The sequence below is a fragment of the Bos taurus genome, chromosome 25 (genome assembly GCF_002263795.3).
Source record: "Bos taurus isolate L1 Dominette 01449 registration number 42190680 breed Hereford chromosome 25, ARS-UCD2.0, whole genome shotgun sequence".
Classification (NCBI taxonomy): Eukaryota; Metazoa; Chordata; class Mammalia; order Artiodactyla; family Bovidae; genus Bos; species Bos taurus.
The window spans coordinates 8,042,035-8,061,574 of NC_037352.1; the positions used below are offsets into that span (position 1 = coordinate 8,042,035).

Consider the following 19,540-nt stretch of genomic DNA (forward strand, 5'->3'; position numbering starts at 1 on the left):
TTCCCCCTGGGTTTTCCTCTGTGCTAGTCTTCTGAAAGCTGTCTCCAACAAGAGCAGTTCTTGTAATGGGAACTTACTTTCCTAGAAGCAGGGGGAGTCTCTTCATCCTCTTTTCTCTTGTTCTGTCTGGGTCTGAATGCTTATGTCCTCCCCAAATTCATATGTTGAAGCATTCACTTGCAACGTGTTTTTTAAAAAGATTTTTTAAAGCAAAAATTAAAAAAGTTATTTGTTTATTTGGCTGTGCTGGGTCTTAGTTGCAGCACTCAGCATCTTCCATCTTCACTGGGGCACGCAGGATCTTTAGTTGCAACATTTGGGATCTAGTTCCCTGACCAGGGATCAAACCCAGATCCACTGCATTGGGAGTGCAGCGTCTTAGCCACTGGACCACCAGGGAAGCCCCACTTGCAATGTGATAGTATTTGAAACTGGGCTTTTGTAAAGGGATTACGTTTAGTTAGACGAGGTCATGGGCTTCCCAGGTGGCACAGTGGTAAAGAATCTGCCTGCCAATGCAGTAGATGCAGGTTTGATCCCTGGGTTGGGAAGATCCCCTGGAGGAGGAAATGGCAGTCCACTCCAGTATTCCTGCCTGGAGAATCCTATGGACTGAGGAGCCTGGTGGGCTACGGTTTGTAGGGTCGCAAAGAGTTGAACACAACTGACTGGACTTAGCAAGCACACACTGTATTTTTGTGACCTGGTTTCTGATCATGGGGCTTAGAACATAGTAAGTGCTCAGAAATGTCTGTGGTGTTGAATGTATGAATGTTAAAATGAGAATTCAAAATTAGCCTTTTCAAGGACCACTTTAAGTACAGGTTTCTCTTAAGAGTAAAGTCAGGTTCTGACTTTGAGACAGCAGCTTTTAAATTTCTTTTTTTCAGGAGGATCGGAGTTTTGAAATAGTACGTGTAATGAGAATTTGAGTTTAGGAAAATTGATTTGTTCAATGGGTTTAAACATCTTTTCCATTAGGAAAGATGATGCCCAAGGACAGAGGACGTTAGCCTGTGTTCATTCCAAAGACATTTACGTTGATAGAATTAGAGAAAAAAGGATCATTTTGGATAAAATATCAAAATAATGATACATAAAAAATTATAGAATATACATGTAAAGTACCCTAAATTTGTGTTGTACTTGAGGGGAAAAAAGCTAAGGCTGTACCTGGATGGAGAACTTGACCTGGAAAATATCTACTCCTTCTCCCAACAATTCTAGATATCTAGTATGTGTCAGGTCTTGATTCGAGCACTAACATGATCACCTTTAATCCTTTCAAATCCCTGTTTGGTAGGAGTCACTGTCTCCACTTTGTAACTGACGACATTGAAGTTCAGCATATTGATGTAATTGGCCCCAAGTTCGTGCAGCTGGGAAGTAGCGGAGGTGGTATTTGAACACTGGTCTTCCTGATGTCAAAGCTGATGTTTTCACACCCATTTCAACCCAAGGATGGGGCACAGCCATAATTTTCCAGAAGGGAACCCAAAGCGCTGACTTCACATTTAGTCCCTGCCTTTGGCTCTGGATGTTTTTTAAAAAATTATTTTATTGAAGTATAGTTGATTTACAATGTTGTGTTAGATTCTGCGGTAAAGCAATGTGATTCAGTTACTCATTTGCATACATTCTTTTTCATATTCTTTCCCTTATAGTTTATCACAGAATATTGAATATAGTTCAGCCCAGGGCTCTTTATTTTTAAAAGTATTTATTTATTTTTGGGTGCACTGGGTCTTCATTGCTGCAAGCGGGCTTTCTCTAGCGGCAGTGAGTAGAGGCTACTCTCTAGCTGCGGTGTGCAGGCTTATCACTGTGGTGGCTTCTCTTGCTGCGGAGTGCAGGCTCTAGGGCACAAGGGCTTCGGTAGTTGCTGCAACATGGGTTCGGTAGTTGCAGCTCCCGGGCTCTAGAGCACAGACCCAAGTGTTCTACCACAGGGTCTTAGTTGCTCCATGGCATATGGAATATTTCCCGACCTGGGATTGAACCTGAGTCCCCTGCATTGGCAGGAGGATTCTTAACCACTGGACCGCCAGGGAAGTCCGTGCCCAGAGTTCTTTAAATCCTTTCTAGCCAAGGTCAGGACTGGCCCCGGGGCTAGAGAGGGCTGAGCTTTCTTGCTGGGAAGGGACTCTAAGGATCAGCTGGAAGGTTCTTCCGTGGCAGGATTTGCAGGTGAAATGCTCTAACTCTGAGGACAAATCCTGGGGGGACAGACCTTCTCCCAGCAGACAGGTATTCCCCTCTGCCTGTCTGGGGTGGTGAGGGTGAAGGTGAGTGGGTGCACACAGGTGAATGCCTTTGCATGTGTATAAACCCGGGCACTCATGCGTAAGAGGGTGTGCATGTCTCTGTGAATATTTATGCCTTTGCATGTGTGTTTTTGTTGTACATTTCACAACTATTTCTGCCTCTGTATGTGTGTCTATCTGTGTTTGTGTATATAATGACTTACAACAACAAGGAAATGTGTATTCAGAGATCCCCGACTTCCCGCCATCCTATTTAACAGATCAATTTCATCTCCCATTTGATCAAATGGATTTTGTTTATCTTCCATAAATCTTGTGCTGGCAATTCCAGCTCTGCTGACTCCCGCATCTCTCATTGTTCTCAACATTGTACTGTCTTTTGTGAGGTTTAATATTCTGCCCAGCCTTTGTGGGATGCTAATTTCCTATTGGGCTATGATCCTACTGTGTTGGCCTGGACTTTGGGGAGTCTGGCTTCGGTAACTGATGGCCAGAACTGTCCTGTTAGCTCTCCTGAAATATAGAAACAATCTTGGGTGTTGGCAGATTTGGCATCATCTTAGGCAGCATGGAGTGAGGGACATAAAGAGATGGATTTTGAATTAAATGGAACTCATTTCAATTCTGGCTCTGGAACTAACCAGATGAGTGACCTCGGGCAAGTCCTTCTTGTTTCCTTCCTGCCACGAAACCTTTTAGGACAAAGAGAATTAGAAATTCTTAGGTGCACGGATAAAAATAATCTATCTGAAACATCCTTTACTTGGTAAGAGTATCAGATAGATATTTCTGTGTAACAAACCATCTCAAAACTAAATGGCTTAAAATCTATAAACATTTGTGTTTGCTCATGAGTCTGTGTGTTGGCTATTTGCAGGGGTGGATGTTCTTTGGCTCCCAGTGGGGCTCTGTTCTGTGTCTGTGGTCAGCTGAGGGTCATCTTGATGGCTTTTACTGGAGGTTGCCTGACTATTGGCTGATGCCTCTTGGTTCTTTTCATGTGATTTCCCAGCCTCCAGGAGACTAGCCTGGGCTTGTTCTCACAGTGGAAGCAAGACATTTGAAGCTATAAAGTTTCCTAATGCTTCCACTTGGAACTAGAATTCTGGTCCATTGCATTCTATTGACCAGATCAGGTGATAGGGTCAGCCTGGATAAACTGGTGGGGAAATAAGACTCTACCTCTCTCTCTCTCTTTTTTTTTTGGTTGCACTGGGTCCTTGCTGCTGTGCACAGACTTTCTCTAGTTGCAACGAGTGGGGGCTACTCTCTAGGTGCTGTGCACAGGCTTCTCAGTGGTGGTCTCTCTTGTTGCAGAGCATAGGCTCAGTAGTTGAGGCTCCTGGACTCTAGGGCACAGTTTCAGCAGTTGTGGCCTATGGGTTTAGTTGCTCCGAGGCTTGTGGAATCTTCCCTAACCAGACATCAAACCCTGTGCTCTGTACTGGCAGGCAAATTCTCAACACAGGACCACCAGGGAAAAGACTCTCTACCTCTTGTTAGGAGAAGCTGCGAAGTCACATTGGAAAGATGTGCAAACAGGGAGACCATTAACTGGGGCAATCAATGCAATCAGCCTGTTGCAATAGGCACTTAATCCTGGAACTTAGGAGGAATTTCATGAACATTAATTAACGGCACTTAGTGTAACCTTTGAGGGAAAGAAAAACAATTCCCCCCCACCACTCTTCTAAATTCTTGGCTGAGATTCTATGGTGCGTGCAATCTCAGTTGCTCAGTCGTATCTGATTTTCTGTGACCTCATGAACTGTAGCCCAGCAGGCTCTTCTGTCTATAGGATTCTCCAGGCAAGAAAACAAGTGGGTAACCATTCCTTCTCCAAGGGATCTTCCCAACCCAGGGATCAAATCTGCGTCTCCTGCAGTTTCTGCCTTGTCAGGCACGTTCTCTACCACTGTATCACCTGGGAAGCCCTGAGATCCCTCTGTAATAACAGATACTAACAGGAGAGAAAGAAACAAAAGTTTAATAACACATATACATGAGAGAGCATGGCAACCCACTCCAGTATTCTTGCCTGAAAAATCCCATGGACAGAGGAGCCTGGTGGGCTGTGGTCCGTGGCGTCGCAAAGAACTGGACTCGACTGAAGTGACTAAGCACAGCACAGCACAGCATACGTGAGAGAGACCCAGGAGAACTGAGTAACTCCTTGAAATGGTCCAAGTCACCACCTTAAATACTGTCTCCAGCTAAAGTCAAAAGAATATATTGAGGGAACCAGGTCTGGGAGGTGACCAGGAAAAGCATAGTAAACAAGGGTACAGACACAATGCAAATTTAAGTCAGTTGGTTTCTCCAATGATAAGATTTTCCGGAGATTTAGTCATGCTTCCTGTGGTCCAGAGAGGAAGACACCCTTCCAAATGGAGATTTCCCTTATCAATGTACATTTTGGTTACAAAGGGTCGCTTCTACTACTGGGGTTCTGAGAGCTCCTCTGGTTGCTGCTGCTCAAAAACAATTAACCTACAGTTATCCTGATGCTGGAGAGGCATGTTTTAGGGTGACAAATTCTTCTCCCCTTCTCTGTTTAAACCTGGATCTCCAGGTGGACCACTCTCAGCACAGATTTGCATTCATTCAGGGCCCTTTGGTTTCCTCGTCTCTCTCTCTGGCTGCATCCCATACCTGGGCTTGATTCCTCTCTTTGAGCTCAGTAGGCATTCAGAATGTGCACTTGTAGCTCATTTCTTCAAATGATGAGAATAAACATGTACTGGAGGCTTACTCAGCTCTAGGCTTTGTTTTTGTTGCTCAACAGCTAAGTCGTGTCCAACTCTTGGTGACCCCATGAACTGCAGCATACCAGCCTCCTCGGTCCTTCACTATCTCCCAGAGTTTGCTCAAACTCATGTTTATTGAGTCAGTGATGCCATCCAACCATCCTCTGTTGTCCCCTTCTCCTTCTGCCCTCAATGTTTCCCAACATCAGGGTCTTTTCCAGTGAGTCAGTTCTTCATATCAGGTGGCCAAAGGATTGGAGCTTCAGCGTCAGTCTTTCCAAGGAATATTCAGGGTTGATTTTCTTTAGGATTGACTGGTTTGATCTCCTTGCTGTCCAGGGGACTCTCAAGAGTCTTTTCCAGCACCACAATTTGAAAGCATCAATTCTTTGGTGCTCAGCCATTTTTATGGTCCAACTCTTACATCTGTACATGACTACTGGAAAAACCATAGATTTGACTATGCAGACCTTTGTCAGCAAAGGCAGAGAAGGCGATGGCACCCCACTCCAGTACTCTTGCCTGGAAAATCCCATGGACGGAGGAGCCTGGTAGGCTGCAGTCCACTGGGTCTTGAAGAGTCGGACATGAATGAGCGACTTCCCTTTCACTTTTCACTTTCATGCATTGGAGAAGGAAATGGCAACCCACTCCAGTGTTCTTGCCTGGAGAATCCCAGGGACAGGGGAGCCTGGTGGGCTGCCGTCTATGGGGTTGCACAGAGTCGGACACGACTGAATTGACTTAGCAGCAGCAGCAAAGGGATGTCTCTGCTTTTTGATATGCTGGCTAGGTTTGTCATGGCTTTCCTTCCAGGGAGCAAGCGTCTTTTAATTTCACGGCTGCAGTTACTATTTGCAGTGATTTTGGAGCCTGAGAAAATAAAATCTGTCTAGGCCTTATGCTATTAATAATGTAGGGGAGTACAATTTGCTTTCCCCAAATATCTCTTTGCGTATTATTGTGTGCTGAAAGCAATCAGTGTTCTAAAAGACTCAGGAAGAACCTTTGACCTTTCTCTAACTGCTTAAAAGAATGTAGACAGAGGACCTGTTACAGGAAGGGAGCATCACGGGAGATCCCCAGGGTGTGAACTAGCTGTGTAGACAGTTTTAACAGCAAAGTCTGTTAAAACTCCTCTCTGTGTGGGCTTCCCTGGTGGCTCAGTGGTAAAGAATCCACCTGCCAATGCAAGAGACGTAAGTTCGAGCCCTGATCCAAGAAGATCCCACACGCTGCGGAGCAACTAAGCATCACAGTTATTGAGCTTCTGCTCTAGAGCCTGGGAGCTGCAACAGCTGAGCCCATGTGATGCGGCTGCTGAAGTCTGTGTGTCCTGGAGACTGTGCTCCATGATGAGAAGCTGCCACAGTAAGTCCCTGCACCGCAATTGCAATTAGAGAGTAGCTCCCGTTCACTGCAACTAGAGAAAAGCCTGAGCAGGAAGACCACCTGCTGCTGCTGCTGCTGCTGCTAAGTACAGCCAAAAAAAAAAAAAATCTTCTCTGTGTCCCATTTATTTGCCAAACATTTGCTTCATTTGCTTTTCCAGCTCCATGTTGATTGCCTTCCTCTGTTTTGAAATCCTAAACCACTACCCCCCAACATCCTCTTTTTTCCTTTTAATTATTTTTGTTCATACTGTGTGGTTTGTGGGATCTTGGTTCCCTGACTAGGAATTGAACTCAGACCCTCGGCAGTGAAAGCATGGAAGCACCGAGTGTTAACCACTAGACTGCCAGGGAATTCCCTCAACATCCTGTTCTGTCTTTAGCTGGAGATTACGAGTTACTCAGTTCTCTGAGTCTCTCCCATGTATACAGGTTATTAAACTTTTGTTTCATATTCTGTGTCAATTTAATTCCTAAGAATTAATTCAGAATCAGCCAGAAGAATCTAAAAGAGTAGAGAAAACTTTCTTTGTTCCTGAATCTGTGCATTTCATTTGCATTCATTTTTAATCTTTTTTTGAGCACCAAAGAATTGATGCTTTTGAACTGTGGTGTTGGAGAAGGCTCTTGAGAGTTCCTGGGACTGCAAGGAGATCCAACCAGTCCATCCTAAAGGAGATCAGTCCTGAATATTCATTGGAAGGACTGATGCTGAAGCTGAAACTCCAATACTTTGGCCACCTGATGTGAAAAACTGACTCCTTGGAAAAGACCCTGATGCTGGGAAAGATTGAAGGTGGGAGGAGAAGGGGACGACAGAGGATGAGATGATTGGATGGCATCACTAACTCGATGGACAGAGTTTGAGGAAGCTTCAGGAGTTGGTGATGGACAGGGAAGCCTGGCGTACTGCAGTTCACGGGATCACAAAGAGTCAGACACGGCTGAGCAACTGAACTGATACTGATTTATCTTACTACTTTCCTGTGATGGAAGTACCTTGATCATCCCCACGTTACAGACAAGGGGAGGGGAGTAGCCTACCCAAGGTCACTGAACTAGCACAGGGAGGGTTCAAACCCAGGTCTGTCTGATTTTAAAGTCAGTGCTTGGGATTTTCCCTGATGTCTGGTGCTTAAGAATGTGCCTGCCAGTGAGGAGGACATGGGTTTGATCCTTGGTCTGAGAACTAAGACCCCATATGCTGTGGGATGACTGAGCCTGTGCGCCACAACTGTTGAGCCTGGGAGCTGCAACTACTGAGCCCTTGTGCCCTGGAACTCCTCCTCTGCAACAAGAGAAGCCCCCTCAGTGAGAAGCCTGAACACCACAACCCCCAGTTGCTGCAACTAGAGAAAGCCCAGGCCACAAAGATCCAGCCGCAAAGATCCAGTGGAGCCAAAAATAATAATATTTTAGAAATTAAAAAGTAAAGTCAAGGTTGTATAAACAATGTCAGACTGTCTTTTAGGTACACCTAGGATGACCCACTCATCTTAGTTTTCTGGTTTTAAAGTGGAAACCCCTGTGAGGGGGGTGGTTTAGAATGGGGGGGACACATGTATACCTGTGACCGATTCATGTTGATGTATGGCCAAAACCATCACAATATTGTAAAGTAATTATCTTCCAATTAAAATACGTAAATTAATTAAAAGATAAAATGGAAACCCCTGAGTCCTTGGAAATCACTCTGTCCTGGCAAAGTGGGGCGGTTTGCCATTTTGCCCTGACCTGAGCCGTCTTGCAAGAGGCAGGCCTGGCTCAGGATCCAAGAATCCCCTGGCTTCCCCAGTCCTGATTGGAAAAGGAGGATTCCCAGGCCTTGTAGCATCTCTTGTGTCCTCTCTGATTCCCGACACCTGTCCCGTTGCTCGTTTCCTGCCGGTGCAGCCTGGTGTGCCATCAACATCTGCTTTGTTCCACTTTGAAAGCGCACACATCACTGCAGGTTGCTCCTGGCCCTGATTCCTGCCCCTGTACCCATAGCCGAGGCCTCCCTGGGGTCCCTAGGTGATGAAACAAAATAGCAATCCCATCTGTTTGGCAAAATCTTAGGAAACTTACTGTCCTCTTAATGCCTCCCAGTTGCCCCAGGGGGATAGGCAATGCCTTCTCACTGTGACATCTTTGCTAAATTCCTCTCATCACCTTGACAACCCAGCCATCACAGTTAGCCATGGGGTATTCACAGGAAAGAGGGAGAAACTATTAATAGCACCCAAGGAATTCCTCCCCAATCAAATATGCTTGCCCTTAGAATCAGTTTTTTTTCTTCTGAGCAGCTTCTTTATTTTTATTTTTTAAAGCATTTTTTATTGTGGGAAAATCTACGTAATATGTTACCATCTTAACCACTTTTTTTAAAAATTGGAGGATAATTGCTTTACAATGTTGTGTTAGTTTCTGCTGTACAACAGCATGAATCAGCTATAAATATATGTATATCCTCTCCCTCTTGAGACTTCCCTCCTCTCCGTGTGCTCAGTGGCTTCGGACTCTTTGGGACCCCATGGTCTATAGCCTGCCAGGCTCTTCTCCCATGGACTTTTCCAGGCAAGAGTAATGGGAGCGGGTTGCCATTTCCTCCTGCAGGGGATCTTCCTGACCCAGGGATCAAACCCACATCTCTTGGGTCTCCTGCATTGGCAGGCAGATTCTTTACCACTGCGCCACCTGGGAAGCCCATCCCACCCCTCTGGGTCATCACAGAGCACCAAACGGAGCTCCCTGTGTTACACAGCACTTCCCACTAGTGCCCTTAGAATCTTTATATTCTTCTTACGTTCTTAAAATAGAACATTGCTCCTGATACGTATCACTTAAAAACCTTCATTCAAATCAAAGAACTACAAACATCTAGGGGCTTCCCTGGTGGTTCAGATGGTAAAGAATCTGCCTGCAATGTGGGAGACCTAGGTTTGATCCCTGGGTTGGGAATTTTCCCTGGAAGAGGGTGTGGCAACCCACTCTAGTATTCTTGCCTGGAGAACCCCAATAGACAGAGGAGCCTGGGCTGCAGTCCGTGGGGTTGCAAAGAGTCGGACACGACTGAGCGACTAAGCACACACAGAAACATCTAGGCATTAGGGATGGTACTCAGAACGATGGTACTCTCTAACATGCAGCATAGACGACTTCCCTGTAAATACACAGAATGCTGAAAGGAGGGAGGGGAAGCAATATTAGATGCCCCTGAGTGCTGATTTAACCAGCACAAAAATATATTGGAAATGCAGACTTAGACGGGTTTGCTGTTAATACATAACCAGAGTGGCCACTGAATGTGCCCGATTTCAAATGAGCATCTCACCTTGGAAGCTTCTCCAAGCTTGACCTCTCGGGAATCTTGAAGACACCCAACAGAGCAAGAAAAACTGGTCTTGTGTTTTTCTTTAATTTTATTCGATTTTATTTTTGGCTTTGGCTGCACTGCAGAGCATGTGGGATCTTAGTTTCCCCACCAGGGGTTGAACCCTTGCCCGCCCCCTGCATTGGAAGCATGGAGTCCCAGCCACTGGACTGCTAGGGGAGTCCCCAGTCCATATTGTTTAACAGCCAAGGCAATGACTTTTCTGTATATAGTGGATTTAACTCAGATGTCTGGAGTAGCCACAGGTAAGCGATCAAAAAAAAAAAAAAAATTGTGTAAGCACTAGAGTTGCTCACAGTTGAATCTTAAACAAAAACCCTCAGCACCCCATGTTGCTGGAGGTTGGGTGCCTTGTGAGATACAACAGTCAAATCAGTATGTACCCAGAGAAACAAATTAGGAACAAGCAGCTCCATACTTAGTCAAGTGTGCCCAGCTCTCCAAGGATGTAGAAATGAAAGATTTCCCTGGCCCTCTGTGCATGCCCCAAAGAACATCTAAAAGCTCCCCAAGGTTAACTCCAGAAGAAAAGAGACCTTGCGCAATTGTGATGTTGTGAGAATTTACATTAGATAGAGTTAATGGGATTTTGAAAGTACTTCTTGGTCGCTATTAGGTCCATGCTGGGAAAATAATGGGGAAAAAAAATCTAGCAAAAATGCTTTTTAAGATTAATGGGAAATTATATTGGGGAGAAACAAAAATCCCCTACTGATGAGGGCAGTTGAATGGCTGCAAATGGCCAGTGTGTGGGGTAGACTTTCCATCATGTCAGTGATTAATATGGTTAATATTGAGGGTAATTAGAAACAGCAACAGGAATCTAAAGGATTGCCATCACAGAGCCCAGGGAGTGGGGGATTGTGGGTAAATCCTTTCCTGTCTTTTTCAGCATCTTAGCTTATCTCCATATCTCATTCACTTGGCAGATTCTGTGAGTTGAAGGAAAGATGAGGATTATCACAGGTCTCCTGATTCAGGCAAAGAATCAGCCAAGATTTCCATCTGGATGGGAAACTGGAGGTTGGCAACCCTGTTTGCTCCCCAATCTGGCTGTCCATCAGAATTCCTTGGAAAATTAAAAGAATAGACTATTGGAAATCCCTTCAGACACATGGAATTGATGTCTTTGGGGCTGAGGTCCAGAAATCAGTACAGTAATTCCCCTACACACAAACCTTCAGGTTGTGAACTCTCAAAGATGAGAATGCGCATTCCATCAACGTCAGGCATGAGTGAAATTGCAGCTTGCCCTCCGTCTCCTATTGCTGACCACCCTTCAGCTCTACCATCTCCCAACTCTTCTCCCTCCTCCAGTCAGTAATTCTTTTTATCTGTTCACTTGATGCCAGCCCCTGTATGCCAGCTGTTGTACTTTATTGTTGTACTTCTCAAAGTACTGCACTGTAAGATTAAATTTTTAAAAAAAATTTTTTGCTTTTTTGTGTATTATTTGTGTGAAAAGTATTAGAAACCTATTACAGTACAGTATTATATAGCTGATTGTGTTAGCTGGGGGCCTAGGCTAACTTTGTTGGGCTTATGAACAAATTGGACTTACGAATGCACTCTGGGACTAGAACTCATTCATATGTAGAGGACTTCAGTTCAGTTCAATCGCTCAGTTGTGTCTGACCCTTTGCAACCCCATGGATGGCAGCACACCAGTCTTCTTTGTTCATCACCAACTCCTGGAGTTTGCTCAACTCATGTCCACAGAGCCGGTGATGCCATCCAACCATCTTATCCTCTGTCGTCCCCTTCTCCTCCTGCCCTCAATCTCTCCCAGCTTCAGGGTCTTTCCCAGAGTCAGTTCTTAGCAGATGGCCAAAGTATTGGAGCTTCAGCTTCAGCATCAGTCCTTCCAATGAATATTCAGGACTGACTTCTTGAGAATTGATTGGTTGGATCTCCGTCCAGTCCAAGGGACTCTCAAGAGTCTTCTCCAACACCACAGTTCAAAAGCATCAATTCTTCGGCACTCAACTTTTTTTTTTATGGTTCAACTCTTGCATCTATACATGATTACTGGAAAAACCATGGTTCTAACTAGATGGACCTTTTTTGGCAAGGTAATGTCTCTGCTTTTTAATATGCTGTCTAGGTTAGTCATCGATTTTCTTCCAAGGAGCAAGAGTCTTAATTTCATGGCTGCAGTCACCATCTGCAGTGATTTTGGAACCCTCTCCCCCTCCAAGTGAAGTCTCTCACTGTTTCTATTGTTTCCCCATCTGTTTCCCATGAATTGATGGGACCAGATTCCATGATCTTAGTTTTCTGAATGTTGAGTTTTAAGCCAACTTTTTCACTCTCCTCTTTCACTTTCATTGAGGCTCTTTAGTTCCTCTTTGTTTTCTGCCATAAGAGTGGAATCATCCGCGTATCTGAGGTTATTGATATTTCTCCCGGCAATCTTGATTCCAGCTTATGCTTCCTCCAGCCCAGCGTTTCTCATGATGTACTCTGCATATAAGTTAAATAAGCAGGGTGACAATACACAGCCTTGGTGTACTCCTTTCCCAATTTGGAACCATCCTGTTGTTCCAGGTCTGGTTCTAACTGTTGCTTCTTGTCCTGGATATAGATTTCTCAGGAGGCAGGTCAGGTGGTCTGGTATTCCTATCTCTTTAAGAATTTTCAACAGTTTGTTGTGATCCACACAGTCAAAGGCTCTTGCATAGTCAATAAAGCAGAAGTAGATGTTTTTCTGGAATTCTCTTGCTTTTTCTATGATCCAAAGATGTTGGCAATTTGATCTCTGATTCCTTTGCCTTTTCTAAATCCAACTTGAACATCTGGAAGTACATGGTTCATGCACTGTTGAAGCCGGGCTTGGAGAATTTTGAGCATTACTTTGCTAGCATGTGAGATACGTGCAATTGTGTAATAGTTCGAACATTCTTTGGCATTGCCTTTCTTTGGGATTGGAATATATACATTTTTTTATATGCAGTAGAGAACTTACTGTGTATAAAAAGTTCCTGTGTCAAAATAGTCACTACCTGGTGTGTGTATATATATGTGTGTGTTTATCATATATACTCGGAGAAGGCAATGGCACCCCACTCCAGTACTCTTGCCTGGAAAATCCCAGGGATGGGGGAGCCTGGTGGGCTGCTGTCTATGGGGTCGCACAGAGTTGGACATGACTGAAACGACTTAGCAGCAGCAGCAGCATCATATATACTATATGTTATATTTCAATATGCATTCCAGGTGGTTCTATAGTAGGAGCAGATGCTTGGAAAAACGGAGCTGGTATCTTTCACAAATAAGAAAACTGAGTCGCTGGGTGATGAGGGACTTGCTTAATGCCACTGGACACAAATCCATGACTGGAGGCTTAGCCTCTTAACAGAAGGATTAGGCTTCCCCTTCTGGGCTAGGCCACAGGTCTTGCAGTAGTTCTGGAAACTTCTGGGAAGGTTTTGTGTCACCCCTCACAAAGACATGTCCACAGAATCTCATGGTGTTATCAACTCTGACAAGCCCTTCTGTTTGCTCACTCGCAGAAGCCTCCCAATACAGAAATACGACCCCCTCCTCCCAGTGAGTGGCCTCCGTGGGCAGCTGGACAAACAGAGCTCTGTAGCAGCTGCTAACTTCCTGTGTGCCTTTTATTGAGCACCTACTATGTGGCAGGCACTTTCCCATCCCCTTAAACTTCATATCAACATCCTAAGGAATAGGCGATAGTATTCCCATTTGATAAACGAAAAGGCTCATTTCACAAAAGTTTTACAAAGTGGAGGCTCAGGGAGGTGAAGAAACTCAACCAAGATCACGCAGCTCAAAAGCACTGAAGATTTAGGGAGTTCCCTGGCGGCCTAGTGGTTAGGATTCTGGGCTTTCATTGCTGTGGCCAGGATTCAAGTGAAAAAAGTGAAAGTGAAAAGTGAAGTCGCTCAGTCGTGTCCGACTCTTTGCGACCCCATGGCCTGTAGCCCACCAGGCTTCTTGGTCCATGGGATTTTCCAGGCAAGAATACTGGAGTGGGTTACCATTTCCTTCTCCAGGAGATCTTCCCGACCCAGGGATTGAACCTGGGTCTCTTGCATTGTAGGCAGACGCTTTACCATCTGAGCCACCAGGGTTCAATCCCTGGTCTAAAAACTGAGATCCTACAAGGTGCGTGGTGCATCCAAAACAGGAAAAGAAAGAAGCAAAAACAAAAAACCCCTAAGGTTCAAGTCCAGGTCATTGCAGCTTTGAGGCTTATATTTTTTCCTTTGCTTCTATGGCATCACTCACAACTCTCCCATCACGTCTGAAGAATTTCAGCAACTCTCACTCAGCTCATTTAGGAACTAACCCATTCTCTTGATTAAAAGTAAGTTTTTGTTGTTCAGTTGCTAAGTTGTGTCTGGCTCTTTGCAACCCCATGGACTGCAGCATACCAGGCTTCCTTGTCCTTCACTATCTCCTGGAGTTTGCTCAAACTCATGTCCATTGAGTCAGTGATGCTGTCCATCCACCTTATCCTCTGTCGCCCCCTTCTCCTCCTGCCCTCAATCTTTCCCAGCATTGCATTCTCCAAGAATTTTCTTATCAGAGAATTCTGGTCAGGGAGCTGGCCTTGGGGAAGTCAGCATTGGTGTTACCAAAGTTCAGTCACTTTCCGGCGGATGGAGGTCAAGTTCAGGCTTTTGTAATCAGTTGGTAAAAGGCATGTGTGCACAGCCATGCAGGAAATCTATGAATATTATCAAATAATGGTGTCGAGTATAATTAAGGTTGAGCTATTAAGCACTAATTAATTAAGCTGTCAGATTTTAATCAAGGAATTGATTGTTTCTGTAGAGCGCTCGGATGGTTTCGCATCTTTGCAAAGCTTGGAAACCACGATTTACAAAGATTAACAAATTAAAGGGCCATGCTCCGAGAGGAAGTGAGCTGTTCTGTTCCTTGGAGAATGCAGACCTGACCACATTTTGATTCTTACAGTCAAAACAGCAAGGAGTCTCATTCCAGTAGGACCAGGACCAAGGTGGTCTTTAACATTCTACAGATAAAAAAAACCCTTTCTTGAACACCTACTCTGGCTGGAAATGGGTTTCCCCCCCTTATCCTCTAAGCAACTTGTTCTTCAGTCACTCAGTCGTGTCTGACTCTTTGCGACCCCATGGACTGCAGCACGCCAGGCTTCCTTGCCCTTCACTGTCTCCTGGAGTTTGCTCAAACTCATCTCCATTGAGTCAGTGATGCTCTCTAACTATCTCATCCTCTGCTGCCCTCTTCTCCTTATGCCTTCAATCTTTCCCAGGATCAGGGTCTTTTCCATTGAGTCAGCTCTTCGCATCAAGTGGCCAAAGGACTGGAGTTTCAGCTTCAGCATCAGTCTTTCCAATGAATATTCAGGGTTAATTTCCTTTAGGATTGACTGGTTTGATTTCCTTGCTGTTCAAGAGACTCTCAAGAGTCTTTTCCAGCACCACGATTGGAAAGCATCAGTTCTTCAGTGCTCAGCATTCTTTATGACTAGAAAGAAGAAAAAACTGAGACCTAGAGAAGGGTTGGGACCAACCCAAGGTTTTATTGGGCTTCCCTGATGGCTCAGATGGTACAGAATCTGCCTGTAATGTGGGAGACCTGGGTTTGATCCCTGGGTCAGGAAGATCCCTTGGAGAAAGAAATGGCAACCCACTTAAGTATTCTTGCCTGGAGAATCCCATGGACAAAGGAGCCTGGCATGCTACAATCCATGGGGGTCACAAGGTTTTATTACTGAAGCTGGACTTCTTGGGGAGGGGAGTGGTGTTGGGCTTTTCTTTCCTGAGGCCGAGTGGACTGTCTTCTCTTGGATTCTGAGGATTCGGCTGTGGTTTTTGTTGTATTTTGTGTTACTGCCACCCTTCTTTCAGTCTCTCTTCCTATTGAGCAGAAATCACTTGCCACATGGAAAATATACCTGTTTGTTTTTCCCTAGGGAACTCCGTTTTTAAAAGAATTAATATTAATCTGGCTAGGTGGGTCTTAGTTGTGGCACGTGAGATCTTCATCACAGCATGTGTGATATTTAATTACGGCATGTGAACTCTTAATTGTGGCTTGTGGGTTCTAGTTCCCTGACCTGGGATAGGACCTGGGCCCCCTGTATTGGGATCACAGAGTCTCAGCCTCTGGACCACCAGGGAGGTCCCAACACACTTGTTTTTGAAATCACACACATCAGGGTTTAAGCCTCCCTCTGCTACTTACTGGCCGCAAAAACTTGAACAAGTTATTTTCATTTCTCTGAGCCTCAGCTTTCTCATCTGCTAAGTGGGAACAATGCTGCTTCCCTTAGAAATGATTTAATGATCTAATAACTCCCTAGCTCTGTTGTTATCAAGCACTTCCTATCTGCCAGGCATGCGCTAAGCACCATATGCTCACCAGTTCACTTCATCCTCACAATAACCCAAGACTGTGCTGCCCACCAGCCCTTCCTGCCATGATGAAGACATTTTTATCTTTCTTACCTGTTATCTGTGCTATCCAACAGAGTAGACAGTAACCACACACAGCCACCGAGCACTTAGGCATGGCTCTCGTGACAGAAAGACAAAGTTTTAAATTTTCTTTAATTTTTTAAAATTTAAACTTTTAATTTCACATTGGAGTATAGCCGAGTCACAATGCTGTGACACTTTCTAGTGTACAGCAAAGCGACCCAGCCATACATATACATGTATTCCAATCTCCCCCAAGTCCCCTTCCAAAATTTTCGTTAATTTTAATGAGTTAAAATATAAAGAGCCAGAGTTGACTGGTGGCTACTGTATTAGCGCAGCTCTAACGATGTACTTACCCTCTTACCCTTGTTTGACCCATGAGGGCTCAGAGAAACCGTGTGATTTGCCTGTAGTTCTACAGGTTGTAAGTGGCGGGGTTGGGATTTGGACATGGTGAGGTGACTCCTAACCATGATACTATACTGCATGGGAACTCTTTTTTAATTTTAATTATTTTATTTTTGGCTGTGCTGGGTGTTCATTGCTGTGCCCGGGCTTTCTCTAGTTCTGGGGAGCAGAGGCTCTTGAGCCTGTGGGCACAGTAATTGTGGCGCACGGGTTCAGTTGCCCCACGGCATGCGGGGGGTTTTCCCAAGCCAGGGATTGAACCAGTGTCCCCTGCATTGCAAGGCGGAGTCTTAATCCCTGGACCACCAGGGAAGAGCCCCGCATAGGAGCCCTTCAGGTGATCAGGGCATCTTGCAGCAAACATCTGTGGCCCTCTGTTGTGACTTGGCCTTCCTGCTGAGGGTCGTAGCAGGAGACAGACCGTCTTACTGCATCCCAAAGCTGCTCGTCCGCCCTGAGTGAGTTGCCTGTTTATAGGCAGGAGATTGACTGGACTGGAATCGTGGGCTGCCGACATGCAGCGGTGAAGATTAATTGTGCAGTCTGTGTTTATTTCTCGGTTGGAGTGACCTGTGCTTTGGCCTTTGGTCAGTTGAAAAAGGGAGCTGGTGTTGATTGAATGCTGGTTGTGTTCCAGATGCCACGTGGGGTCCTTTAAGTGCTGTAAGGCAGGCGCTGTCACCTCCCTCCTAGAGGTGATAAGACTGAAGCTCCAAGAGGCTGGATGACCTGCCCAAGGTCACACAACCGGGAGGGGACGATGCAGAGCCTTGAAGGCAGGAGTCTGGCTCTGTTATTATATTTTGAATCTTCTCTTGCCTTCTCTTTCTCGGGATGCTTTACTGTGGCTGTGTCTCCTTGTCAGCCGTTTAGGTCTCTCTCATGGTGGGACAGACCTTGGGGATCCATCTCTTTAGGCAGGAAAGCAGCAGGAAGAAAATGGGTTTTGCAGAAATGGACTCACAGACTTAGAGAATGAATTTATGGTTGCGGAGGGTGGGAGGGAAAGATGGGGGAAAGGGATAGCTAGGGAGTCCGAGATGATGTGCATGCTCTACTATATTTAAAATGGATAATCAGCAAGGACCTCCTGTATAGCACAGGGAATACTGCTCGATGTTATGTGGCTGTCTACATGGGAGGGGGGTTTGGGGAAAATGCATGTGCCTCCTAAGTCTCTTTAGTCGTGTCCGACTCTTTGTGACCCCATGGACTGTAGCCTGCCAGGGTCCTGTGTAGATGGCATTGTCGAGGCAAGAATACTGGGGTGGGTTGCCATGCCCTCCTCCAGGGGATCTTCCTGACCCAGAGATCACACCCGTGGGTCTCTTATGTCTCCTGCCTTGGCAGGCGGGTTCTTTACCACTAGTACCACCTGGGAAGCCCTCTTGGGGGAGAATGGATACATGCATATGTGTGGCTGAATCCCTTTGATGTCCACCTGAAACTATCACAACATTGTTAATCAGCCATACACTAGTATAAAATAAAAAGTTAAAAAAATAATAAAACTTTTCAACCTTTAAAAAAAAAAAGGAAAACAGAGTTTTGCTGAATTTGGCTGCAGCAGTCTCGAGCAGGATCGGGGAAGGGAAACAGGGAGCTGAGGAAGACTAGGGAATGACACCGAAGAAAGCCATTATTATCTTAATAATTATAGCCACACTGATTCTCCATGCCCTGTCCCTGGAATCCCTGTGACTCCACCACACCCGACACAATGGCCTCCCTGGAGAGATGGGATCAGTCATCCTCAGAGGGACCTGATAACGTAAGAGATCGGCTGTCACATCTGGAGCAAATGGAAACCAAGGCACCAATGTTTAAGGAAATGTATCTGCATTTAATACTTTGTTTCTTTGATGGAGCAGTAAGAATGCCAAATTTACACATTATGGGATTCCTCATTGAATCGTGTAAGTATGGAAAATGCGAGCTCTGGGAATCTTTGGAAAAGCAGGCGGGCAATTTGTCAATGTCAGGCTGCCATCAAGGCTTCCTTCTTAAAAATTGCTGTTGTTGTTCTGTCTCTTAAGTTGTGTCTGACTCTTTGCAACCCCATGGACTACAGCACGCCAAGCTCCTCTGTCCTTCACTATCTCCTGGTGTTTGCTCAGATTCATGTCCACTGAGTCAGTGATGCCATCTAACCATCTCATCCTCTGTCGCCCCTTCTCCTTTTGCCTTTAATCTTTCCCAGCATCAGAGTCTTTTCTAATGAGTTAGCTCTTTGCATCAGGTGGCCAAAGTATTGGAGCTTCAGCTCTAGCGTCAGCACTTCCAATGAAAATTCAGGGTTGATTTCCTTTAGGATTGACTGGTTTGATGTCCTTGCTGTTCAAGGGACTCTCGAGAGTCTTTTCCAGCACCACAATTTGAAAGCATCAATTCCTTGGCCCTCAGCCTTCTTTATGGTTCAATTCTCATGTCCAAATAAAATATTACCAAGAAACCACTATGATTTGACTTGGTTTGGGGAAGGCAAAGATAGAAGCAGAGAGAAAAGTAAAAGAAAAATAGTGTAAGATTTTTTTTCCAATTATTTGGATTACGAAAATATTTTGAAATGAGTTCCTAATATTATAGAACTCCTTTGAACTTTTTTTTAATGGCCCTGTTGGGTCTCGTGGTCCCTGTTGCCCTGTGGCATGTGGGAGCCTAGTTCCCTGACCAGGGACTGAAGCTGTGCAAACAGACAGTAGAATGGTGGTTAGCAAGTGCTGGGGAGTGAGGGAACTGGGGAGACGCTGTTTGAAAACACACACTTGCAACTAGTGGATACATAAGGGTTGGAGGTCTAACACATGGTCCAGGGATGACAGCCAACAATGCTGTATTGTAAACTGCACAGTTGCTAAGAGACCAGATCTTAATTGTTCTCACTACAAAGAAGAGATGATCATTACGAAACCTGGTCGAGGAG

At 45.2% G+C, this 19,540-nt stretch overlaps 1 non-coding gene across 1 annotated transcript; it reads right to left on the reverse strand.

Moving 5' to 3' along the window:
• Positions 1-327: 327 nt before the first annotated feature.
• Positions 328-400, reverse strand: TRNAG-CCC (transfer RNA glycine (anticodon CCC)). The gene has a single exon. It is a non-coding gene; the product is annotated as a tRNA-Gly (tRNA).
• Positions 401-19,540: the final 19,140 nt, after the last annotated feature.